The 27,895-nt window shown below is 38.8% G+C and overlaps 1 pseudogene; it reads left to right on the top strand.

The window, feature by feature from the left end:
* Window positions 1–274: 274 nt before the first annotated feature.
* LOC114204982 (uncharacterized) lies at window positions 275–26,248 on the top strand (annotated as a pseudogene).
* The last annotated feature ends 1,647 nt before the right edge of the window (window positions 26,249–27,895 follow it).

Genomic DNA, 27,895 nt, shown 5'->3' with positions numbered 1-27,895 from the left:
AAACCATCTGCTCCTTGCGAGCCCTGGAGGGCGCCCAGGAGGCCGGAAGTGGGCACCGAGGCGCATGCGCCCAGAGGGTCTCAGCGCCAAGTGCCCGCTCACGCCTGCGCACTGGAAGATGGCTCTCACGGAGGGCGGACTGGCGGATTGCACTTTCTAAGGTCAGGGAGCGGGCGAGGAGCCCTCTAACCTGCTGGGGTCCGGCTCCCGTGTAAGTCCGCTGTCCCGTTCTCTCACAGATTCTTCCAGCAATAGCTGTATGTTGTCCCTGAGCATGAGAAGAAAAACAGAACTGAAATCCAAGGTGAGCTCAGTCCCTAAGAAGAGGTTACGGTAACGTCAGCTCTGCTAAGAAAACCCCTCTGTTAAGACCGTGCAGGGAGCCAACCTTACCCAGGTCCAGCGACAGTGCCTTCCTTTCCAGGTCACAAAGCACGCTCAGGGCTGCGGAGCAGGATCTAGGGTGTGTGAATTACAGCATTATTCCCAGAGCTTTATTCTCCTTGCTCTTCTAATACAAAATATACATGGCCCTTGTTAAGTCTATGCCCACCCTGTTCCTATGTCCAGGAACTTCCTCCCCTCTTCTCTCCACTTGTCTATATCCTACCGTAGGGAAGGTCCAGCTAAAGTTTGGCTCTTAATCACTGGGAAGCTGTCCCAATTCAAACAAACCCTAAGTGATTTTTATCTCAACTCCTTTAGCAATCGCTGTATGAATCACTCACTCATTTGGCGCCTACAGTATCCTTATATTATTATTTTGAATTAAATCAGGCAATGAATATGAAAATTCATTAAAAGCTAAAAAGTGATGACCTAGCATTTTCAAAGTATATTTCACAATATGATAAATGTGTAATTTTTTTTTAAAGATTGTATTTATTTGACAGAGAGAGACACAGCGAGAGAAGGAACACACGCAGGGGGAGTGGGAGAGGGAGAAGCAGGCTTCCCGTGGAGCAGGGAGCCCTATACGGGGCTCTGTCCCAGGACCCTGGGATCATGACCTGAGTCGAAGGCAGACGCTTAATGACTGAGCCACCTAGGCGCCCCTAAATGTGTACTATTAATAAATATTACATTTAAAAAAAGGATCGCCTAGTAAGTGTGAAGAACGAGCAAAACCACTCTTTATAGGGGTAGATATCAGGATAGTGGTTGCCTAGGGGTGGGGCAGGTTAAGGGGGAGAGGATTGACTGGCAAGGATCATGAAAAAGCTTTCTAGAGTGATAGAAATATTCTAGATCTTCTTTAGGGTTTTGGTTACAAGGGTGTATCCATTGATCAAAACTTAAATTCTGTACCAAAAAACTTTATGTTGCTGTATGTAATCATATCTCAATCGAAAGAGATATTACAGAGATATTAAAAAAGATTAAATATATTTTTATCACAACACTTCAGAATGCTTCTATTATGTTACTGTACATTATAAACCTGCAGAAAGTGGATGTAGCACCCTTTAGCCAAAACACTCCTCATTTTTAAAGTGTTCTGAGATGGGGCGCCTGGGTGACTCAGTCGGTTAAGCGTCTGCCTTCCGCTCAGGTCATGATCCCAGGGTCCTGGGATCGAGCCCCGCATCGCGGGCTCTTCCTGCTGCGCGGGAAGCCTGCTTCTCCCTCTCCCACTCCCCCTGCTTGTGTTCCCTCTCTTGCTGTGTCTCCCTCTGTGAAATAAATAAATAAGTAAATAAATAAATAAATAAAATAAAGTGTTCTGAGATAGCTGTGTTACACGGAAAGGTCTGTGCTATTATATAACATTTGTTTCTGTTTTCTACTATTATATTAGATTCTCCAGGGCAAAGACGGGTTTTATGACTGTCTGTACCCACAATACCTGGCACAGGGCCCCACAGACATGTGCCTTGTTGTTGCTGTTGTTGAAAATGCTGCAGATAATGGCAATACAAGATACTATGATAAAAGTAAGGGTAAGTAATTTGCCCTAGGTCACTGGATCGGAACCACAGCAACCTTAGCCCCAAGGGTTATGCATGGATTCTCTTGCTACGGAGGCAGGATGAGGCGGGGATATTTTAATGTGAAGGTTCTGTTTAGTAGCTCTCAGATCTCATGAGGTGGCTGCATTCCCTACTCATTTAGGAGATCACGCTGTCACTTTCTGAGAATTTACTCACCCTTAAAACACCCATAAAACATTCTGGTGCTAGGCACTGGGGAATCCACAGTGAATAAAACACAGTATTTGCCCTCAAAAAGCTCATGGTCTAGTGGGGGAGAATGTTAAAGAGATGACTTAAAATGCAGTGAAGTAGAAGCAAGTGCTATTTGAGCTCAGGAGAAGAAATAATTCATTCAGCTGTGGGACGATTTGAGGCACTAATATTTGCCAGTCAGAGACAGTGGTGGAAGACATTCCAAGCTGAAGGAAGATAAAGGTAATAAGGTAATACATTTGGAAAGGACCTTACATGTCAAGTAACTATAACTAATATGCCTTATGATCTTATATGTTATTTATCTTTAGCTTCTTCATCCCTGAATAAATATAATAGTGGTTTAGATGTGTTTAGTGAAACTGGAACACAGAGTCTCTTAGCATAGAGACATTGTTGGGTGAGCTGGAGACAGGTTGCAGAGCTCTTATGGATCCAAGAACTGTAAGGGGGTCTGGACTTTATCCCTTGGGATTATTTTAAGGAGAGTGGTATGACCACATATGTATTTAGAATGTCACTTAAGTCCATACCACACAGGAAATTCTATACAGTCCTGTGTTTTTCAGTATTTTTTTTTCCTGAGTGTTAGTCTTGTTTCCCCAAACGCATGGCAAGCTACACGAGAAACTTATCTTACATGGCAAGAAGCAACATACTCAGGTCGTAGAGTGCCCTTAATATGTATTTCTTGATTAATTCTAATAGAATTATCTGACTTCCTCCTAGACATCTTAAATCAATAACATTTATAAAGTTTAATACGATCATATAAAGCAAGAAATCCTAGAGCATGGGATTTTATATTTTACATAAACCTTTTACAAAGAGAAGTTTGCTTTCATTTTCCAAAAGACTTACTTTCACCTTGTAGGTGCAAATAGATGGGGGAGTATCTCTCCATATGTATGGCAAAGTGTCTGAGTGGTAAATTAGGAGGCATCTGATTGTAGAGACCTAAGTAGAAGTGGGGAAAAGGAACTACTATGTGCAACAAATCCCAGCGAAATACATAAGAAGGCAGAGAAAGAGAGACGCAGTGAGAGATTGAAAGCAGAATGAAGTAAAAAAGTGGAATTGATAGAGGCAACCAGCTCACAGATCTGTTTACTGGTGGGTCCAAACTCTTCTTTGGAGACCACTGGATTTAGTGGTTCAAAGGGAAAAATGTATACAAATAAAGTGAGAAAAATCAATGAAGACTTGACTTGAGTGAGTTATTTTGTTTTCCTTTGTTAATCTTTGCCCATAAGTAGAAGCACACAACACAAACACTTGGACCCAGTGTATCTCAGCCCCTCTTAGGATTCACAAACCCTGGATACTGCCCTCTAGGCCACATACTCCCTCTTCTCCTTCACAAAGATAAATTTCACATCAGCCCAGCAGTCAGCCATCATCTGTTCTCAGGGGAAGAGTATATAGCATGACCTCCCTTGAAATATTAGCTCTATTTACACGGGTTTGTGTGGACCACGTTACTTATGAGTCACCAAGGGGAAACCGAGCCTCCAGTAGATAAAGCGATCAGCACAAACCTCTGTAAATAAATCTGAAATTTCAATGAAGGTCATGCCAAGCCTGATTTATTCCTCACCCTATGAAATAATGTTGACCAGGTAAGTGGTCAGGTTTTCATTTTTTTCCTCCATCCACATGGAGAACCTTTTCGCTCTAAGGAGCTTGTCATGCATGTAACAATGAGCATCTGGTAGAGAGATAATACACCCTAAAGGAAATAACTTTCTATTATTATATTAGATTCTCAATACTGAAAGGCCAGGTCATATAGCAAACATTTGGTGTTGTTTTTAAATCTAATCTGGTGGTACAAATGCTCATAACAAAACTTAATTGAGGAGCTATTGCTCAACAACAGAAACTATTTTTTATTCAGTAAACAGAAATGGAGCATCTACCTACAGGAAGCACTGAGCAGAGCATGAGGTTAACCAGTGTAAAGGAGATGAAGACAAATATGGCATGGTCCATAAAGGCCTCCCTCCCTGTCTCCATTGAAAACCCCTAAATATTCTGAGAAGTCAAACAATATCAATGGCATATTGACAAACCAGTCAATTGGTAAGTAAATAATCATTCAATCAATTTATATTTATTGAGCATTTTCTAAGGATAAGACTTTGTCCTAAATATTGAGGTGTGGGATAGAAATAAAATGAAAGCATAAGAAAATTTTCCTCAGAAGCTTACAATACAGTTGAATTTTATTATATAAATAGTCATTGCAGTGGGGAAAAAAATAGACAATCAAATTAGGTGGGTTTTGTTTCGTTTTTTGTTTTTAGCTCAAGAACCATGTATCTTTTCTAAACTGAATTTCCTACTTTTCCATCTGTCCTATTATACATAGCTCATATGTAGCAAAGAGACCTCAGGACCCCAAAGCATTGTCCTTTAAGCAGGAAAAAAAGAAATGTTATGACACTAGAAGATCTTAATAGAATTGTTGAAAAAGGTGAAGAGAAGAGTCGGGAAGACAAAGATAAGAACCGGACATTAATTAGTTCTGTAAAGAAGATAAGATGCCAATAATGCTAGAAGTATGCATCACAATATGATTCTGCCAGGTTTGGTTGGAATTTACAGAAGGAATGGTAACAGCTTCTGCTTTTACTTCTGTCTCAAATCATGATAAAAAATAATTTCAATGTGTATGGGTGCCATTAGAAACTACACCTTTGGAGAACAAGCTGTCCCTGGACCCAGTGTTAACAGAAACACCAATCTCACTCATTCTAAGAAAAATTTCTCTAGTTCTCATTTAAAAATCTCATTTATAGGCAAACAATTGATAAATTACTCATAAGATACTTCTGTTTATAAAACTTCTTTATCTTAAGGAGTCCACTGTGTACCTAAGACTGAAAAATCTGGATTTTGTTACACTGACTCATTTTTATTTAAACCAGTTTCCTTATCTTCACCCTCTTGTACAATCTTCTGAGTTTTTCTAGTTTCACTTTTCTTCTGACAAATATTTCTTCTTTGGGGGCATGGCCTCACACCCTGTTGGAGAGAACAGTTCAGGTCTTTCTATCTGTGGTAACTCTGATCTCCAGTAATGCATGAGCATGTATTTTGGATAAGATACATATATGGTAATTTTGTTGGATTTTCAGTCTTTGCTTACAAAGGTTTCAGAACATTTTAACTGGGTAGGGCATTAGCAAAAACCTGAGGGCCGCTCTTTGTCATGCTGAGGCGCTCGCCTGTATCTTGTGCCTTTTTTTCCATTCAATCAGGCTTTATGTGTGCTTTGATCCAGGCAAAACATAACAAAGATATTTTTCAGTTGCAAAACTCCAACTATATATTCACTGAGGGCAAAGCTAAAACCATCATTAGGCAACAATGATGCTTTGAAATTCTGGCTGTAGAATTTTGTGGCGCATATTCTCCTTCCCCTTTATGTGAATAAAACCCTTTATAATGCTTCATATTCACGATGCCTCCTGGTTTCCCTGTAATGCAGCCCCGCTTTGTTATTCCCTCCTTGCTGCTAAAGAAAAAGAGGACCAGAGTGGCTAAGTAACTTGCCCAAAGTTATTCACATGGATTAAAATGAGAATATTAAAACTATTGTAAAGAATGCAATGAATGTTCTCTGTAGTCGCCGGTTCTTCCTGTGGCAATGCTAACATGTATTGCCTGAAATGCACTCTCCCTCAACTACCACCTGCCAGTTCAAATCCTATCCTTTAGGGGTTAGCTCAGGTCCCACCTCCTCAAGGTCCACTTCTTCCAAATCAGCCTTCTATGAACTCTCAGACTTACCAGCTGAATGCAGGGTCAAGCTCTGGAGTCTATTTTGTATTTCTCCCAATGCAATCCAAATTGGTAAAGTCATAAAGATAATAATGTTTCCTACTTATGGACACAGTGATATTCATCCTACTTCATGGCAACAATATAACAATAATTATTTCACTAGTTGACAAAAAGCACTAGATTGGAGTCAAAAGAAAGCATGGATTTATGTTGCTGTTGATAAGTTCTTGAAACCCGAACAAGTCTAAGATTCAGTTTTTCAGTCTATAAAATAAAAATGTTAAATAACATGCTTTGTGATAGTATTTCTAAAGTACAATTCTATTATTCTGTTGTTTTACTTGCATACACCCTTTGGGTTGGTAGAAGAGGAACTTTTTCCACTCCTTTTCCTCCTGCTTCCAACTTTTATCTGCATGTTCCTTCAAACCTGACCCAATTAGCTCAGCATTTTCAGGAGTAGGATTTAGAGAGGTGTTACTGAATGAAGATATTACTAGACTATTTAACCAGTCTACACTTCAAAACACATATTTCGAAAGTCCTTAGTAATTAAAGGAGGAAAAGTTTGTCACTGGTATTATTCATCCTTTGATGGACATGGACAATGCACTGGACTTGACATTATGATATCTGAGTTTTAGTTCACCCCCTGTCGTCAAATTAGGCATTTGATTAATTGAAAATGGTCTCTAATGTCCCTTCCAGTACCAACATTTTAGTAGCTGGGGGTCAGATTGGGGCCTCCTATAAGTAACTCTATACCTTTCCAACACCCGCCTTCCCCCCATAGTAGTGTTCTCTTCCTCCCTGACATGACCTCCTAAAACAGCTTCTCATGGGCGACCTATTCTACTAGTTTCCACCTCTTTCAGTCTTACCCCTATTTGTCCCAGCTCTTTAGAAACCTGCTACTGCTTTAAGTACTTGAGGCATGAGGCAAGCTCCTGTTGTCCATTAACATGCATATATGAGAATACAGGATCTCTATGGAATCCGTCCAACATGGCAAAAGAAGCTACTGTTGGATCAGAGGAAAAAGTGACCCATATTCCCTTGTCTGTTGACCAGTCTCCTCAATTTTCAGCAGATACCTGATTTTCATTATGATTTGATCTTTTACAAATACCAACTGATACACGAGCATTAAGAAAACCAGCCTCACAGGATTTTTTGCCAATAATTTTGAATCAGCTAAAACTCTCATCTTCTATGTGAAAGTGACAACATGGTGTGAAAAAAATACAGAGACCCAGAGCATGAAGCACCTTAACAGGCCTCAGTTTCTCTATCTATAAAGTGGTGGAATTTTTTAGTAACTTAAGGTAGATCAAGACAATAGACTATCAGGCAGCCATTCTAGTGAAAATTATGCAAACCATAATAATATGGAAAAAATCTAATTCAATGTTAAATAGTAGTAGAAAAATATTTTATTGTATTTTAACTTCAGTAACCATACAAATACATATGTGTATAAGTAGAAAACACTACACAATAAGTGAAATAACCATTTTAGAGTAGGTTGGTAAGGGCTGATTTATTATGGTTGGTAACAGTTTGAATAATGACAGACTCTTTTCAATTAACAGTACAGAGGTTAGAATGACTGCTCAGGTCTCATCCAGCTATGGATTTCTGTGATCCTTTGATAAACACATTCATGCCAACATGCTTAGCAAGTGTACATGGGGTAAGGAGTTCCTCATGGAGGTAAAAAATATATAGGTATTTTTAAGTATGGGAAAAGAGCCTTTATGGAAAAGCATGACTGAAATAGACTCATTTATTTCTATGGTTTCAAAATAAGGGGAAGATCTTTTGCCTCGCATCGAATTTTTTCCTTAGCCCAGGAATGATTAGGCACCCATGGTTCCCTCTATAAATCTTTTTTACAGACAGCAGTTACCACATTGCAAAGGGACTATCTTTAGTTCTGACTTTCCCCAGAAACTGTGACCCCATGAAAATAAGAATGGGGCTATATTAATTTTTGAGTCCTTAGAATCCAACACAATGCAGACAGGGGCCAAATTAAATGTTGGCTTGAACAAATAAATGAGGGAAAAGTAGTAGATTAGCACTCTTCTCTTAAAAATAGAGATATTACAGCTGCTCAGGAGTTGGTGTTCCATCTCAGGGCCTGTGGGATTTTTTGTTGTTGTTTTTCTTTTATTTGTTTTCCCCCCAAGCCATCTTTACATCACAGCCCACTGGACTATCTTCTTGTTGCCAAAGAAACACAATTTACGCTTTTTTTTTTTTTTGAAACACAATTTACGCTTTACCTCACAGACCCAAGGTTTGCCTGAACAGACTCATTAAACTTGACAGTTTTACACATCCCCTTTCCTTGTTTATTGTTTTAGTCAGCATTGCTAATAAACCAGCTTTGCTTATATCGATTTATTTTTTTAAGATTCTTATTTATTCATTTGAGAGAGTGAGAGAGAGACAGAGAAAGCACAAGTTGTGGGAAGGGGCAGAAGGAGAGGGAGAAGCAGACTCCCCATTGAGCAGGGAGCCCAACATGGGGCTGGATCCCAGGATCCCTAGATCACATCCTGAGCTGAAGTCAGACACTTAACCGACTGAGCCACCCAGGCACCCCTGCTCATAGTGATTTCTTTCTTACCTGCACTCATCTTTGTAGAATATGCTGGAAGTTTTCTCCCAACCCCCTTCACTTCCACAGAGAAGACCATAAATATATTGGGGGACTGGTTTTCTGATATTCTTCAGAGGGAGAAACTGTATTCCCTAAAGCATGCTGAGGTACCATTCCTACAAGTCCTTCTGGGGCACCCAGGGAAGCAGTCCAGGACAGAAGTCTCCCTGGGTGTTGATGTCTGGATACAGAGGCATATATAAAAATAACTTGTTTTTTACTTGTCAATGTTATTTATTTCACAACTATTTTCTCATTATTCAGAATACTCCCCTGTGTTCTCCTTAAAAGTTCCCTTGTTACTGGCTCTTCTAATCAGCATTAAATATGCCCAAGTCTGTTTCATCTAGATACCTCCCTTATTTCACCTTATTTCACCACTCAGTACCTTGAAGTGTTATCCACAACCATTGTCTTCACTTCCTCTCAACTTCCAGCCTCTTCTTACCCCACTGCTCCAGTTAATCTATTAGCCCAAAGGTCAGCAGTGGTCTCTGCAGCTAAATCCAGTGGACATTTTACTCAGTCGATAGTAAGTATGTGCCCTCTCTGCAGCGACAAACATTGTTCCCACTCCTCCACTGGAACACTTGTGCTCACTTTCCTTGGCTTCTTGGAAACCTCATTCTTTGGTTTTTCTTCTACCTCTCTAGCCATTTCTTCAAGGACTTAAATTCTTTTGCTTAAATATTTGGGTTCTGTTTTCATTTCCCTTCTCATTTTACTTTCTCTACCTGAGAAAATTAATCTACTTCCATGACTCCAGAAGTTCCTGTGTGCTGATGATTTTCACAATCTCCAGCTCAGCTCAGCTCTCCTGAGCTCCAGAATCATATGGTGAACACTTCCATTTGAACATCCTAGAGGCACCTCAAATTCAACATGTCAAAAAATGAACTCATTATTCCACTTCCCCAAACATATACCTCTTTTGTGCTTATCTCTGTGAAACATAAGACCATCTATCCCCTTACCTGAAGCAGAAACCTGGTAGTGATCCCCAATTCTTTCTTCTTTTTCTCCTTTTACCCTCCTCCCACCTCACTAATCACCAAATCCTGTTGCTTTTCCTTCCTCTGTAACTCAAACCCATCCACTTCTATCCCCACTGCTGATGCCTTAATTCGGGTTACCCTCTTCCTTCACCTGGACTATTTCCTTCAGTCTACCCTTAACCCTTAGAAGATAGAGTAGAATGAGATATAAAATGCAGTCATAACTTTCTTCCTGTAGCCAAATTATTTTCATCAGCTTAAGCGTGTTACAGTTCTATGTAGTTACTTTACCTTGATCTTCAGATTGCTTACAGATTACAAATGAAGCTAGATGCTCAAGAACATCACAACAGTGTCTGCCTCACTCTGCTATTCTTAATTTTGCAATGGGGATTTATCTTCTATCCCATTCACAGTCTTACTTCCTTCATGGTATTAGTCAACCAGGGCTAGGGCTCATGGTGCAGAAAAAAATGTTACAAATACTTAGGTTATGGGGTGCCTGGGTGGCTCAGACGGTTAAGCGTCTGCCTTTGGCTCACGTCATGATCCCAGGGTCCTGGGATCGAGCCCCACATTGGGCTCCCTGCTCAGCGGGAAGCCTGCTTCTCCCTCTCCCTCTGCCGCTCCCCCTGCTCATGCTCTCTCTCTCTCTCTGTATCTCTGTGTCTCAAATGAATAAATAAAATCTTTAAAAAAAAATGCTTAGGTTACAATACTTAGCAGCCCATATGCTTAAGTTACGATACTTACTGTGTGACTTGGCGTAAGATATTTAATATCCCTGGGTCTCAGTTTCTCATCTGAGATATGAATAGCATCTACCACAAAAGATTATTGTGAAGACAAAATTTGTTAATATAAGTAAAGAGTTTAGATAAATACCTGGCATGTGATAAACTCTGTTGGCCTTTTCTATTATTATTTTAGTTGGCTTATTTCTTCTTCTTGCAGTTTTCCTGCTCATACTCACACCCAGTTGAACCTCTTTCTGTCACTAGGAACACCACTTTTGGCATGCCCTCCTCTTCTTCGTGTCAGCCTCACACCTGCACCTGAGTGCCGGCTTAATGGTCTTCCCTTTAGAAGTGAGGGAAGAAGAACCTAAGAACAGAAGTAACCACCACCATTACAGAGTAAGTGAGTGGCAGAGATGGGACCAAATCCTTGTAGCTCATAACTTTGTATTCAGGGCTCTCCTTATCTCTGAGAGTTCTTTCTCTCTTTGTTGAGGGAAAATGTTTCCATATGCCCTGCACAAAGCATTATTTGTAGAACAGAGAAAAAGATGCTGTCAAATCATGGCTCCATCCTGCCATGGTGTCTACAATTCCCATCATTAAAAAGACTTCCTAAGATACCCTGGAGAAACTTTCTCTTGGGAAGCCATTCCCACTATTTCTCTTCCATTCCACTTCTTTCTCTTTCATTCCTCAGAGCACCTTATATTTATATCAGAACTTAGCACAATTCCCTAAAATTAGTTTTTTTCTGTGTCTCCTCTCACCCCACCCCCCACCTAGTAGCTTGTGAGCTCTGTGAAGGGAAGGACATCTCATTAATCTTTAAATTTCCAGTGCCCAGCATGGGGCCTATCTCACAGAAGATAATTCAATAAAAGTATATTTTATGAATTAGTAAATATATGCTCTAACTGGGTCAAAGAACAAAGTATTTGAAAAATGGCAACATCCCAAGAGAATGTTTTATATGATTCTACACAAGCCAGAGTACATCAGAATGCTCATGAGATTAAATCTAGAATAGCTGATTTTCATGGCAGAACACTTCCATCTGCAAATATCAGACTACCCAACTAAAAGTGACTCAGATTTTAAGGGTACTATTTAGTGCTTATTTCACAAGAAGTTCAGAGGTAAGTAATCCCTCAGCATCAGTGAAGCAAGGGCGAGATGGCAGGGGTGTAGAAAAAAATCCACTTTCTCTTCTGTGAGGCATAGCTCAAATTGCCTTACCAGGTTTTTCCTCTCCTGTTTTTAAACTTCCATGAGACTTCCTCCCAATACTATTTTAATTTGCTTGTATGCCCATAGCTCATCTTCCCAAGTAGATGTTAAACAGGTCAAAGGGAAGAATAGTGTCTTATACATGTTTTTATCTGCCACTGAGATGTCTATTATGTCCTGATAGGCACTGACAACTTAGTCATTGTTTGAGTAATTAATTGATTCAAAGTTCTACTCATGTCCCACACACAAGGGATTTCCACAGAGAAACTGTGCATGTTCCCTATTATGGAACGCAGGTTTAAGGTGGAGAGGGGAGTGTATTCACTTGCTTTTCCAGAAAACTAACCCAGGCTCGCTTGCATTTTCTTGGTTCTCCGAGATGTTACTGCATGAGTCTCTGATAAGGATTCATTTCAGATGAGTTCCTCAGAATCATGCCCTTATGCTGTCAACATTGCCACAATTTTATCCAGATTGAGTTGAAGCTCTGTTGATTTAATCCAGAAATTTATTTCTGACAGACAGCTCGGGTAGCATTTGTCACTGTGTTCCGAATCCAAAGTCAAAGAGATTGAGAGTCAGTGTCATCGCTGTTTGGGTGGTAGTGAACCACAAACGTGCTTTATTCCCATCATAAATTGTTATTTGTTGTTTTTACAATGTGCATAAAACCATAGGCTAAACAACAGGAATACTTTATACATTTTACAAATAAAGACATGAACACTCTGGAATGAGTACTATGTTTTGGTATCGAAGTTTGGGTATTTTATTCAGAGGGTCTGTTCTCTTTAATCTAGACTTTTTCCTCACTTATATCAGTCAATGGAGCAAATATATGTGCCATCAAAACTCTCTCCCTTCCTATGGCACATATTTAGCAGAGGACACCATTCTTGGCCTCACATCTCACAGATTTCCCTGAGAGACTCAGCAGGGGAGATATGTGAAACAATCCATAAAAAATGTGGGGTTAGTGTAGACATTCTGTCAATGAACAGAAAAGTAATTCAGAGCCCCTGCTAGAATTCAGCTTTCTATAATATTCACCAACTGAAGTCAATTTGGAAATAAAGTACCCATGTGGAGAAGCCAGAAACTCTAATTACATTCCCACACAATTTTTCAAACAATTGGGCTGTTTCCTAAACCATCACCATCACCACACATTATTTAGGGGGAAGGCTAACCACACATTTCTATTTTACCTCATTTTAAAGATGAATGAACTTGCATGAATCAAAGAGGGGGATTGCAGCTTCCTGACTTCCAAGAACTCTGTGAGGTTGATGTCCACAGGTAGGGTTAAACAAGTGTTATGGCAAATGAATCCTGGATCAATCAACTTGAGATAAATTCACTATGTGATTATTTGTTTTGTACCTGGTTGTCCCTAGAAGGATTTAAAGTAGAATTCAAAAGTGTACATAGTATAATACAGTGCACTTACTGGAAATGGAACACAAATTTGTCTCCAAGCTTCCAAGAGAACTACAACAAAAAAGGGAAGCTAGCAGTCACATCACTTAATGTTTGGAAGATAAAATCCAAGCCAGGTACACAGGAGAAATTGATTCTTCTAAGAGCAGAGTTCTCACAGAAAAACACTCTCATGCAGTGAACATCTTAAAAAAATTCACATTATGAAAGCATTAATGATTTTCATAGGACTGTTTCCTAGAAAGTCTTTCAGTGTGCTAATTGACACAGCACTAAAGTTCAACACAGGGATAGCATTTTCTGTGGTACTACCATTACTTGTGTGGATACATTAGGCAATAGAACAGGAAATTAGCAGGTAACATTTGTTTATCATCTACCAGGGTAGCCTGCTGAATCATTGGCATTACAGTTTAGAGGTGGTCATAAAACTGAAAGAGATGTTTCTTTTTAAAAAAAATACTCTAAAATTAGGGGACAGATGGGCTGTTACTTACAGTGCTCTGGCTTTTTGAAAATCTTCCTAAGATTTCTTGGACCCAGAAGCTATACCTATCTAAGTACCCTGAAGTAGAGTTATAATTATTTAGAAACTTTGGCAGGGGGTGAAAAAAAACCCAAAACCTGTTTTCACTAAAATGGCAGTTGTGTCTAAATTTATATAGTCCGGCTGTGTCATCGACCAAATCACTACATAGTTTTCTTAAATTCCTATTCCCTCTGCCAATACATTAGCTTCTCCCAGGGTATCAATTACTGCAAGCAATTTTTCGGAAGGTATTCAGAGATGGCTACCCTAGCAGTTCAGTGAACTGTAGCCATCCCCCAATGCAATCTGTTATTTCTACAACCCCTACATGTGTACTAAATTTCACTGAAACCTATCAAATATACAGAAGATATTCCTATTTGATCAGTTTGCTCATCTTCCATTTTGTCTCAAGATGAATGACTGTGTTAAAAATAAAAAATAGAGAGACATCTTGATATCCTATCATAAGGTACAAAATTGCAGCAAAATATTTCAATGTAGAACAAACCCATATTAAAACAAAAAGGTTCAAGAGGGTTGAAAGAGAGAAACTACTCCAGCAGAATGAAAAACCCCATGAACTGCCTACTGATAGAACGGGCACACCTTTTATTAAAACTTTAATGAGACTGTGCATGCAAAGCTCTCTGGGCTCAGGCTAACTTTTCTTCCTGTGCAAGAGCCCATATTCCCCTTTCTGTGACCTATGCATAACCCTTACTATTCTCAGAAAAAAAGGTCTCTGGTAGAGTGTATTTTCTAAGAGGGCTGCAGCAATATCTCCTATCTCATGTATTCTTCTGCATTGTGATCTTGCCCCTCCCCAGTGAGAGGTAGAGTCTATTTCTCCACCCCCTTGAATGTGGTTGGACCCTATGGCAATTTGGATTGATCGAATAGGACAAAGTGATGTTGTGACCCCTCCTGGCATAATCCTTAACTGGAGTGGCATCTTCCAACTCTTGCCTTTTGCAGCCTGTGTAAGAAGTCTATGCTACTCTGATAGATAGGCACTTGAAAGGTATTGAGGCTCTACACATGTGAGTGAAATGCCACCCATTTGAACCTCCGGTTCAGTTAAGCCTTCAGATGATCTGGCCCCAGCTATTCTCTAAAGACAACTGCCTTAGATATCCCAGAGAAAACTCCTTAGGAGAGCCTGGTTAACCCACAGAACCATGATAGAAAACAATAAATTATTTTTTAAACCATTGAGTTTGGGAATGATTCAGAATAAGTCAAATTCCTTAAATAAGCTTACTCTCCTTTCTGTTTCAACTGCTTAGAATTCTATTCCTCCCTATTTATGCCTTTTAAAATCTCACTCATTCATCAGAAGTTAACCGACTCAATCCCTCTAGCCAACACTAACCCCTCTCTTCATTCTAGTCTCATAATAACTTTTCCATACCTGTATTCTGTTAGGTTTCTACTGTCAAACAACATAGAATACACATTCTTCATTCATGGATTCATTCATTCCAGAATATTTATTGAGTGCTTCCTATGTACCATGAAAAAGTGAATACAATACAGTGCCCAACCTGAAAGAAATTACTGACGGAAGGGTGTGACAGATACAGGCAAGATGAGGCTCAGTGATTATCGATCTTCACGGAAACACTGAGAAGGGATGGCAGGAAGGGAAGGAGTTAGGAAATAAGTGAGCCGAGCATGGAAAGAAAAGGAAGGATGTTCCCTGTAAAGGGGATCACATGCACAGACAAATTTCCCAGAAGCGAAAGGCAAAATGGCTCTTCTGGGAAACTCTAAGTATGTCAGTATTACCCAGATATAAACCAGAAATTTTAGAGGACTAGAAGACTGAAGAAGGGCAGAGATTATAGGGAGCCTCCTGTACCATGCTAAAGTACTGGGATTTTGCCCCACAGAGACACTAAAGAAAGACTTAGGAGTGGTTAAGGAGAATGCCATGGTCATATTAGAGCTATAATTTATTTTCATGCCAAATATACGGGACGTAGAGAAGAGGAGAGCAAGTCTGGAGAACAGGGAGTTCAATTAGGCATCCATGGTAATAGTCCATCCTAAAGATGGCAAAGAAACTGCCCAAGAGCAGTGGCCATGATGATGGGAAGGAAAATTAATCTAACCCAACTCCTGCACTTGTAAGAGGGAAAACTAAAACCTCAGAAAGATAAGAGCTTTTCCCCATGTTCTAACAACAAATCAGGGAAAATTTTGAGATAAAATTCAGGATAACTGATCCCTCACTTTCTCCATTATTATTGAAATAATATTTCCAACCTCTTAGATTATTAGTTTTTTAATAAAATGATCAAGCATTCTATTGGTGTATTTATAACTTTATATTTCTCATAACATGTAGTGCTGACCTTTATATATAGTGAGTGCTTGAAAGTATTTGTTGACTTTAACTGATGCTTAATTCATGTTCTGGTGGCAGTAGATTCATATATACCCTACTACTGTTATTAATATTCTTTCCAAAAAATTTATGAATGTGCAGCAATTTGGGAAGACATGGGGTTTTTTTTATTTTTATTTAATTTTATTTATTTGTCAGAGAGTGAGAGAATGCATAAGCAGGGGGAGTGGCAGGCAGAGCAGGCAGAGGGAGAAACAAGCTCCCTGCTAAGCAGGGAGCCCGACGCAGGGCTCGATCCCAGGACCCTGGGATCATGACCTGAGCCAGAGGCAGACGCTTAACCGACTGAGCCACCCAGGCATCCCGGGAAGACATGGTTCTTATGTAAAGAGTGGACATTTGGGTAACAACAATGGGTCATGGTATTTTTAAGAAAAGAATTTCCTCATGCATGCTTCCCACATCTGTAAATATGTATCCTATTCCTCTGCTAAAGACTAGCTCAGCGCCAACTTCAGAGGGGTCTCCCCTGATCCATCCCCCAAGTTTACAGCTATCTCTAAGTCATTATGTCTTCTCAAGTTTCCATGATACCAAATATTCAGGGTACTTTAGAACTTTATCAATTATTTCTCATGTTTTTCTAAGATGGTTTCATATATGTTGATCTTGTTTTCTCAATTAAATGTATCATTGTGTGTTAGAAGGGCAGTGAACACACTTCCTTCCCTTGTGCATACAACGAGAACACAGAAATACTTGACCAGGCAGTTTATAGTAGTCTTGCGCTTGCCCTTGCCTTTACTATATTTTTAAACAAAGACACATGAAATAATTAAAAAACAATGGGGTGCCTGGGTGGCTCAGGTTAAGCAGCCAACTCTTGATTTCCACTCAGGTCATGATCTCAGGGTCCTGGGATCAAGCCCAGAGGCAGGCAGGCTCCGTGCACAGCAGGGAATTTGCTTGTCCCTCTGCCCCTTCCCCTCCTTGTGTGCGCGCGTGTCCATGCATGCGCGCACATGCTCTCTCTCTCAAATAAATAAAATCTTTAAGAAAAAAAGTTTAAAAAAATAATTACAAAATAACAAAGAAAGGAAATAGGCATGATGGCAAAATGAGGAAAAAAATATTGAACAAATTAATATGGTATTTTATTATATTTATATTCTAATTAACTAAATGATAATAATAATGAAGTCTTATGTCTGTAACGTGTCATATGGTTTGCAAAGCCCTTTCATAACTATTATGTCATTTACCTTAGAAAAAGATATATTAAGGAACACAGAGTAATTGGAAAATGCTGGAGCTATATATTAAGGAATGAATTACCAACTTTATTCCAATAAGTCAAGGAAGGCTTCAGAAGTAATTGTGTGCTAAAGTTTTGTAGAGTGAAAATGATACCATTTTACTTTGTCTTTGTCTATGAGATCTATAAAGACCAATGTCTCTCCAAGGGAATAAGTAGGATCTTGAAGGTGTCAGAAGATGATTGCAAACCTGACATGGAATTCTGAAATGCAACGAAAAGTAAAATAAATACAAAAAAGATTTTCTTCACTGCCCTGAATCTAGAAGAAAACTATTGCATCTTTTCAACAAATAACTAAATTTGATTTCTTAGAAAGAGACTGCTATTGACCATGTAGGAGTCAGCAGTTCCATTGTCTTCCTCTTTTTCCTCACACACTCACCCATGGTGACAAATGAAATAGGCAAATACTTATTTTTCTCCTTCCAGGTCCTCTCTGCGTAGAATTGGGGAGCTCATATAGTGAGCATTGTGAATTGTGCAAGACTGTTGAATCACAGATCTGTACTTCTGAAACAAATAATGCAACATATGTTAAGAAAAAAGAAAAAGAAGAAGATACCAGGAGGGGAAGAATGAAGGGGAGTAAGTCGGAGGGGGAGACGAACCATGAGAGACGATGGACTCTGAAAAACAAACTGAGGGTTCTAGAGGGGAGGAGGGTGGGGGGATGGGTTAGCCTGGTGATGGGTATTAAGGAGGGCACGTTCTGCGTGAAGCACTGGGTGTTATGCACAAACAATGAATCATGGAACACTACATCAAGAACTAATGATGTAATGTATGGTGATTAACATAACAATAAAAAATTTAAAAAAAATAAAAAAAATAAAAGAATTGGGGAGCTCATCTAGCTAACCACTGGGGATGGCCAAAAACAACAAATCAGATATAAGAGGCAGAGGACTGGATGGATCACAGAAATATGTCACAGGTCTTTTAATATAACAGTATTTTTAAATAATAGATCATGTTATAGTTCCTTGGGCTCCTTTGCTACCACAAAAACAAGGATTGCCTTTTGTGCACAGAGTCCAATAAAAATCAGGTAGTAGATTTCCAGTACATGAAATATACTCTACTACATTTTTCCATGTTTTTTAATTCAATTTTTATGAGCCTCTGTGGCTGAGGGAACTATGGCTAAAGGAACAGGGAGTTCTGGGTATTTTAACTGCAGGCTGATATATGCTCACAGAATTATAGGGATGGAATGGACCATGGGAATCAATTTGTCCAATCCCCCACTCATTTCATTGGAAACTAAGGTCTAGAGCAGCACTTCACAACTATGTATATGTAATGACAACATAGAAAGTGGATACATTTTTATGAAATGATGGGATTATCTGGAAAAGCCGATCAGAGCTAAAGGCAACCATCTGGGGCCACCTCAGGCCTGCTTGGCCCCCAAGAAGGCTGTGTGATCAGTGTCTTGGCATTCACAGTATTTCAGTGTTGCCAAGGTCCACATCAAGGGGGAGCTCTGGTCTAGGGTACACACACTTAAACAGCAGATTTATACGACTAACATCTGAATGTCTGACTCTCCATAAGGTACTGTATTGTCTTGGCCAATTGGTCAGGGGCAGTGGTTAGAAGTAGGATGGTCCACAGTAGAGTTGATGAGATGTAAATGGTGGTTGCCTAAGAAATTTCTAGCTGTCTTATGTATAACTACTTAATGTCTATACTTTTCAGATCCTTCTAAAATAGAAATTTAAATCATTGCTCTAGCCCACTTCCCCCTCCATCCACTAAATTTTCTAATAACTAAACTGAATTATGATTTTTAGAATAGAAAAAATATTAATGTGAATAACTGCTGCAAATTCCATACATGCACACACACACACACACACACACACAAAAGCAATCATAGATGTCCATTCTGAAATAATTAAAATCCTGAGATGTTGCCTGGCTTTCACTTAACTATAATAATTTTTAAAAATTTATTTCAGTATACCATATTCTTTAGCCCTTAGGCAGAGGCACGGTCCTTGCTGAGTCTGTGGGTGGTCAAATCTCCACCTCAGTAGCCTTTCCTTGCTAGTCTCAGAAAACTTAAAGGCATCTAAACTATTTATGAACTTTGTGCTTCGTCTGATTAAAACCTATGTGAACCATACTTTATTTTTTATGGTGCTCGTGGCAGTGCCAAAATCAGAAACACCAAGGCAACTAGGCAGTGGAGTTATTGGCATTCTGTTCATTAGCCTTTCTTCTCCATTGTAACTGTTTCCACATTGAGTTCTTAGCTCTGAAAGAGAGAGAATAGATGCCTGCTTATGAAATGTTTTCTTGTATACTGCATACTTGAGAATGTAACAAGATCCTTTTCATTCCATTAAAAATTATTACTTTAGTAAATTCCAGGTTGAAAACAAATGACTACAGAATGATTTTTTTAAACATTTGGAAAGCTTGCTTTTTAAACAATTCCACTTCTATTGCACAGAAAAAGCCTCAACTATTTATTCATTTCATTTGACTACTTTTTAATCTCAGTTTTTATGAGGACACTAATGACCCTCACAGATTGTTACCCTCCAGTGAAATAACAGAGCTTTGGCAGCGGCTGGATTCCAGTTGAAGAGTTCTGAAACTCACTGTAAATCTTCCTGTTTTGTTGTTCTTCAAACTAGGCTTTGCCATCTGCCTTATGAATTGAATTTTTGTTGCAGTATTTCACATGATCTAAAATATGGTTATTGCCATCCATAAACTGAGGTTCCTGGAGAGTATTAATTAAGTCCAAAATATTGCACCAATGTGCACAGTGAAATACAACACAAATGTCATGGCGTGACCATTATTATAACCCTCTCTGCATTCCATGATGGCTGCTCTTTCAAAAACCCAGAGACAATTTGGTTGTAACAGCCAACGAAGTTAAACCTGAAGGCTTAAATTCAGGTGGATGAGATAAATTGAAACAGATCTTATTGCTCCCAAACACTCTCTTGGAAATAATGGCATCTTGACATTTTATCAGTCACTCAAGCGGTCATTCTCAGCAGTATCAGCCGGAGCTTGAAGGATAGAGCTGTAAAGAAAGGACTGTCAGCCATAAACATTCCTCAAAACCATGAAAACCACAAATGAGAGCTTAAGTAATGGAGGACGCAATACCCTTGATATTTCAACAATTACCTGCAACAACAGGCTTTGTTCAGAACCATGGTCATTTTTTCAAGAGCTTTACTTGTCAGCCCCAGACTAGGGTAACTGGAGAGAGAAAAGAGGAGAGGGAGGAGGGAAATGGTGGAACTGACATTCTTAGGTTAAAAAGTGAACTTAAGTTGGCTGCATATTTAAGCTTATGGGAATTTTTCAACAGCAGCAAACTAGAAAAATAAATAAAAAAATAAAACCACTAAAGATTGAACCGAGGACATTAATATTATTAAGCTTGTGGTGAAGCTTGGAGATCATTAGAAAGGCATTTACACTGCTCAGCTGTTTCCTGTGTGGCCATTCCTGATGTCAAATTACAGAGGAGAAAAATAGGGAATGCATTGCAGGGAAGAAAAGGTAGTAATGGGTAAGAATGTAAGTATGGGAAGGCAAAATAAATTTAACTTCATTACACCTCAGGAACATATCGCTGTGTTATGGAAGAAGAAAGACTAATTTTAAATGGAGTTGGTGCTATTATCTTGGCAATTGGGACCCAAGAAAACTAAATGAAATTGAGTATACACCACAACCGAGTCACCCAAACTCAAGAGACAGCAAACGTGGAAAAGGTTAAATGCCCTAGAAATTGCCTTTGTGGAGTTTCTCAACACAAGAGATTAATGGTTACTCAAAGCAATGGATAAATATTAGCTGAAGACCATTAGCTGAGGAAAACACATCAGTGCATCATGGTTCTCAGGGCTTATCAGATCAATTTTAAATAAGTTTATCTTGGACTTTTCTAACATTTAATGAGGAACAAATTGTTTTTTTTTTTTCTGTTTCCTCTACCCATGTTGACTTTTTGATATTACCTAGGAGAGAACAATTAAAATAAATGTGTCTGTGACAAAGTGTTACTTTGCTTGTCTCTGAAGCAATTGGAAAAGGGTCACTTTATGATTGTTTCCTCCTATTCCACAGTTTATCTTAATATTTAGGTTGGCTAGTAGACTCTTTAGATGACGAGAGTTTGAATGGTCACTTGGCTCTTTCCACAGACTTCATATAGCACCCACCTAAACAATCTCAGATTAATGTGAATCTGCCTACTTTTCAGTAGCTCTCACTCCATGTTAATCAAATGGTCAGTCAATCTTCTTTATGTTTAACAACAGCAAATGAAAACAAACCCAAAATATATATTATTTTCCATCTGGTGCCCATCACTGTGCTAAGTGTGAGGGGCATTTTAAAAAATGAATAAATAAAGCCCAAGTCCTTATCTCAAGAAGCTTAGTACCTGGTAAACCTAATTCACTCATATGATATAAGCCCATTTCTTTTGTCTCTAGGAAGGATGGAGATAAAGTGCAATTATTTTATCCATAGTTTCTTGATTTCATACAAATCCAAAGCTTCCCAATTAGGCATCAACAAACCACTTGGAGGAAAGCAGGGAGTAGTACATGAAGATTATAGAGATTGAGTAACAGCTTTATGGCTTGGGGTTCTGTGACATCAGCTCTTCTTTGTCTCTTAGTCCAGGTTTACTTGGTTCCCCCACCAACTATGTTGCCTGCTTGACCATTCTTGAAATCACAAAGGCTTCTAGATATAAATTTGTCTCAAGTTTTATTTTGTTTTTTTGTTTGTTTGTTTTAACTTTCTTTTTCTATGGTTACACTCCCAAATTCAGTAAGGATTTTGCAAGACCTTTCTAAATCTTTTGATAAGCAGCAAATAAAGCAACACAAATGTTTAACCAAATGGTCCAATTTTGAAAGTAGCAAGTGACATTTCTGCTTCCTTCAATGAACCATGCATTTCATCTTCATTAAAAGAATCACTTCTTTTATTCTATGTCAGTAGCTCATAATAAAGCATCAGTAAAGTAGTGCTTATATGCTATGGCTTGGCTGACCTGTAAAACAACTTCCCATGACCCCAATATTTCCCTTTGTGAACAGTACAGCATGAAATAGCCTGATCCTACCCATATAGAACCTGCAGTGTCACAACAAACAAAATAGCACAGAAGACCATGCACACTTTTCATATATTGAGGACTGCCCAAAGATGTGAATCTGAGTACATTTGTTGTCTGAAAACACAGGTCATGAGTAAAGGAAACTTTGAGAAGATTATTTTATGGAAGAACAAAAGACAAGTCCCCTCTAGTGATCAGAAAAGAAAAATGTGTCCCTTCGAAGGCATCAAACAAATGGAATATTCGGAGTCTTAGCAATAGTGACATTGTTGTTCACAGTGGAGGCTCTACATAGGGGAAACTGATTGGGATAGAAGAGTACTTCGATAAAGAACTTTTTACTTCATATTTCTGTTGTGCTCGCTTTGGCAGCACATATACTTCATATTTCTGTTGTGCATGTGTGTGTGCATGTGCATGCACATATAATCTGTATGATCTGTTTAAACTTTTTAAATAAGTATGCATAATATTTTGTGTTAAAAAGAGCAAAAATCTCACATAACTTCTAAGACATAGTTTGTTTTTAATAAACATTGTTCATCTATATTCTTCAAAAGAAAGGGTGACCAATATCTATCCTACCCTGTACCCTTTCAGCTAGAACATAAATATCTTTTGTCCTGCTCACAACCAAAAACAAAGCAAAACAAACCTATGAAAAACAATAGTTATTCTAAAAATTGCTTGGAGCCCATAACGTCGACCTCTCCCTTGCACCCAGATTATCCCTTTCCATTTCCTTGTTTATCTCATTTTGGGGAAATTCTCAGCTATATATCCTGACTTCAAAACTTAACTTGTGGTCCACTTTGATTCAAATGACTCTCTGGCCTCCCACTCTGGATCTTTAGATTTCCCCTTTCCCATAGAAGAAAAGAAATTCATATCTAAAAGGCAAAGCATTTAGCAGGAAAGGTGACAGAAACTAACCTGAAAAGATAGGAATCCAACAGGAAAGGTAGACAGCAAGAAGCATTTTGAGCAGAAAAGGAATTAAGCTATTGTCTGTCAACCCTCACCCAAACGTGAAGGACACTATTGGTATAGGGCCTCCAGCCTCAGCCAAGTAACAGGTGAAGGGATGAGACCATATTGTTTCTCTTTCTGTTCCCTTCCCCACTTCATGTCTGTACCTATTTCTCTTGTCTATCTATTCAGCCAAACACGAGTAAGCAAACTAACTTCTAAATTTTCTCTAGGAGTAGCAAAGAAGGAAAATTCTGTCCTCACACTTAAGGAAATTTGCCTGTAAATAGGGAGTGAAAATTTGTATTTGTATTAATAAGTAACTAAAAATAAATAAAAAAATAACTGAAAATAGAAGTCCCTACTTTCTCCAAAAGAATCTGATAATTAAGAAGCTCTCTAGAGAGTGCTTGGCTTTACAAAGAAGAGCCAAGACCTGAATCTGGAAATATAGACAGACAAGAGCTGATTTTTTTCTTACATAAGAAAATAGGGGGGAGGTGGGAAATACCAGATTTTGTTGGGATAGGGGCAGAGAGAAGAAAGAAGGAAGAAGAGAGAAATGGCCCAGCAACTTACAGAAGTGTGAGAAGGACTTGTGATGTAAAACAGCCTAATATTTGATTCTAAGATTTTGCTTTGCTAGGATATAGACTCCCTTTTTCTCCCTAAACTTTCAGTAAAGTCTGAAAAATGCAAAAGACAAACAAACAAAAAAAAACTGTTATTTTTGTAGAAATGAGAAAAATGGACTAAGATCCATGCTTGGATAGAGGCCACAGTGGAAATAAACAGGGAGAAAATACAAGATGGAAAATCTGGAATTCAGAGAAGGCAAGAAGCTAAAGCTAGACACTGACCTCGATAACATAACCTACCCTTGAACTCTTCAAAATCTTGGTGGAGGGCAATGTATTTTATGCAGGGCATGGAACAGGAATAAAGGCCAACCTAGATTTAGGAAGAAAGGATACCAAAGCTGACATCTGGGTTCTCAGTGTAACTAGCCATAGTCTAGTGTGTATCTATGTCAAATATGTAATAAATACCAAAACATGCTAGAGAGAAAGAGATCTAAGCAGGGAGAGAATCAGGAAAGGATTTTAGAAAAAGGAGAGTTCAAAGCATGAACCTCAACCTGATCTCACTAGCTAATGTGAAATATGGCCACTTTGTTATAATGTTAATGCAATACCATTTGTAAGCTGTGTCTTGGCTTCAAAGGTTTTGTAAAGACACCCGGAGCCCATGGGGACTGGTCATATGTAACCCAAATTAAAAAAACTGAGGAAAATAAAATTTATTCAAAGGATCTCCCAGGAGAGTTCTAGTTTTCTTTGATCTTTTCAGCTAAGGTCTAATGCTAGTGGTGTCTTTCCTATGAATTCCCCACATAGGAAATAGAGAATGTGAACTTAGAATCCCACCTGCTTCTTATGTGAGAAGAGAAATAGCATACTTGTCCGATGTCTTTGAATCTCACTTTTGACGTGCCTAACAGTGTGACCCTGAGAAAGTCACTTGACTCTTCTGAGCTCCACTCTGTAAAGTAAGGGATGAAGGCAGCTACTTCATAATGTCATTAAGAGAATTATAAAACCTCATAAGTAAAGCACATCGCAGAATACCTAACAGTAAATATTCAATGAACTGAAATCCTTATTCCTATCAAGAGGAATTCCTATCATAAGCCACTCCAACATAAAATTATTTCCTTTTAGATGTATATTCATTCATTTCTACAAATATTTGAACTTAATATATATTTATAATATTATGTTAGATGTTAGAGGAACTACCAAAAATATAACTTTCCCACCTTCTCAGAGTTTGTCATCCACCTGGGGACACAAGATATACACAACCACATAAAATAATTAAAAAAAAATACAAACGAATGTCATTAAGTGCCAAAGGGTGTAAATAGCATATACCACAGTATGGAGATTTCACTGTTTCTCCGAAAAAAATGAAGGATTATCAGGAAAAAAAATACTTTCAGATTATCAGATAAAATGTATTGCTCATGCCAACTTAGTAGCTATTTAATTCAACATTCTGACCTTGGTTACCGGATCAGACAAAAGTCCATCAATAAATCAATAAATATTTGATGAACATCTACAATAATCAAACATTATTGATGCTCTCATATTAATGGTGGCTACTGCTGAGCAGAACGTAGAATACCATTGCCAGCACAGGGAAAGTTTCTGGGCCTGCCTCTTTCAGCTCACCACCAATGCCTGAAATTACCACCATGCAGACTGACCGACCCCAAGCGGAGAGGAAGGGGCAGAGGAGGTGGTGGTATCAACCAGTTTGGCAACAAGTCTATCCAGCTGACCAAGCCCCTTACCCTGGAGTGCACCATCAACCTGTACCCTCTTACTGATTATACTTTTGTTATAAAAAAATCCCTCTATAAGGACAGCTCTGTTGCAGCTAGATTTCATTGCATGAGTGAGCAATTTGATAAAATTGGAAAGGGGGGGTCATAGAAGGGTTCTGATGGTGCAATGAGTACTGGCTGGCCCATGCATACTGCTACAGCTGGGAACAACTTTAGGTTACCAAGTTAAGTGGTGAACTTAACCCAGGAGAAGAAACTGAAGGACTAAAATGCTTAATGACAGTGATACTGGGCTGTCAAGGTCATTGATGATTACATTGGTAACTGGCAGAGACCAAATTTTGAACCTCCTAAATATCCATGCATTTATGCACATATTACACAACCTAAGGAACATAAGTTGTTTTTGGTTCAACTTCAGGAAGAAGCCTTGTTTGCAGACCCTAAAAATTGTAAGCTGGTAGCTACACCATTGTTTGACTTGTATGATGATGCCCCAGGGTAAGGACCCATCATTTCTAGTCTCTCTCAGCTTTTGGGCAGGTTCAGTTTTATATACAACTGAATTCCTGAGCAGTGGAGAAATAAAAGAAGCTGTCTCTGTGAGCACAGCTATGCACAGTGTAGAATTAATATGGTAGAAGAAATGTTTGGGGGTATTTTTTGTTTTATCTTTTTCCCAATCCCCAAAATGTCAGCTACTGTCCATTGTTTGAATAGTAAAGTTAATACAAAAAACTAGACAGTGGTGTAACCAAATATGAAAATGTTTAATTCACTTTTTGTTCTACTTATATATATTTTTTTAACATGTTAAAGAAAGTAAACTTCAAAAAAATTTTCTAGCTAGCCCATATCCTCTTTAGGCCTCAAGGTACCATATCAACCTTAACCAAATCTCATCATAACTACACTGCAGTCATGACTCTGCTTGTTTACATCTCATCCTTATCCTATAGCTTTTTACTCGTGTTTTGTTTCAATGTATTGGGACCAATCAACAGTCTCAAAGTGCTCACGAGCATATGACTTCTCTTTCCTTTCCTTTTCTTTCCCTTTCCTTTTCCCTTTCCCCCTTCCTTCCTCCCCCCTCCCTCCCCTCCTCCTTCCTTCCTTTCTTTCTCCCTCCCTCCCTTCCTCTCTTCCCCTCTCTCTGTCTCTTTCTTCCCAAAAGCCCCGTTGGTGTCATTGCTCTAGGTGGTACTTTACGTTTCAATCAAGACAAGAATCACCAGGGCCCTTGTTTAAAATGCAGATTCTGATTTCAGTAGGTCTGGGTGAGGCTAAAATTCTGCATTTCTAATGAGCTCCCAGGAGATGCCAAAGTTACTGGTCTGTGGAGCATACTTTGAGTAGCAAGGCACTAGTCTTCCATATCCCTTACAGCATGGTGACTATAGTTAAAAATACTAAATTGTATAGTTGAAAGTTGCTATGAGAGTAGAGTTTTAATGTTCTCACTGTAACAACAAAATGGTAATTATGCAAGATAAAGGGTTTGTTAACAAACCTTATTTTGGTAAACATTTCACAATATAAACATGTATCAAATCATTACATTGTATACCTTAAACTTAAACAATGTTATATGTCAGTTTTAGCTCAATAAAACTAGAAAAGAAACCCTTACAACACTTCAATTATAAGCATTTCTTTAAAGGGCTAGACATAGCTGGGGAGGCAGGAAATACAAGAAGAGACTTTGCCTGCTTCTGTTATTCTATTATTATAATCTATTAAACATCCAGTAATAATGGTTAACAATTCCTGAGGACTCTCTTTTTGCCATTCATTGTGCAACACGCAGTGACTGCATTTATTATTTCCTTTAGTCTTTACCCTGTGAAGTAGGAATTATTATTTCTTTTTTTAAAAGATTTATTTATTTTAGAGAAGAGAGAGAGAGTGCGCATGCATGTAAGCAGGGGGAGGGCATAGGGAGAGGGAGAATTATACTCCCCCCTGAGCAGAGAGCCCCATGAAAGGCTTCATCCCAGGATGCCAAGATCATGACCTGAGCTAAAACCAAGAGTCAGATGCTTAACTGACTGAACCACCCAGGCACCCCGGAATTGTTATTTCTGTTTTGCAGATGAGAAAACTGAGGCCTAGAGAGGCTGAATAACTTGTTCAAGGTCACATCAACTAGTTAATCCATGGCAGAGACAGGAATTGAACACAAGCAGTCTAGCTTAGGGTCTAAACTCTTCAC

Source organism: Eumetopias jubatus, unplaced genomic scaffold (assembly GCF_037043125.1).
Source record: "Eumetopias jubatus isolate StellerSeaLion01/CBP00866 unplaced genomic scaffold, mEumJub1_p1.0 scaffold_16, whole genome shotgun sequence".
NCBI classification, from domain to species: Eukaryota; Metazoa; Chordata; class Mammalia; order Carnivora; family Otariidae; genus Eumetopias; species Eumetopias jubatus.
The sequence above is the reverse complement of the archived record's forward strand: the minus strand, read 5'-3'. Positions and strand labels throughout refer to the sequence as shown.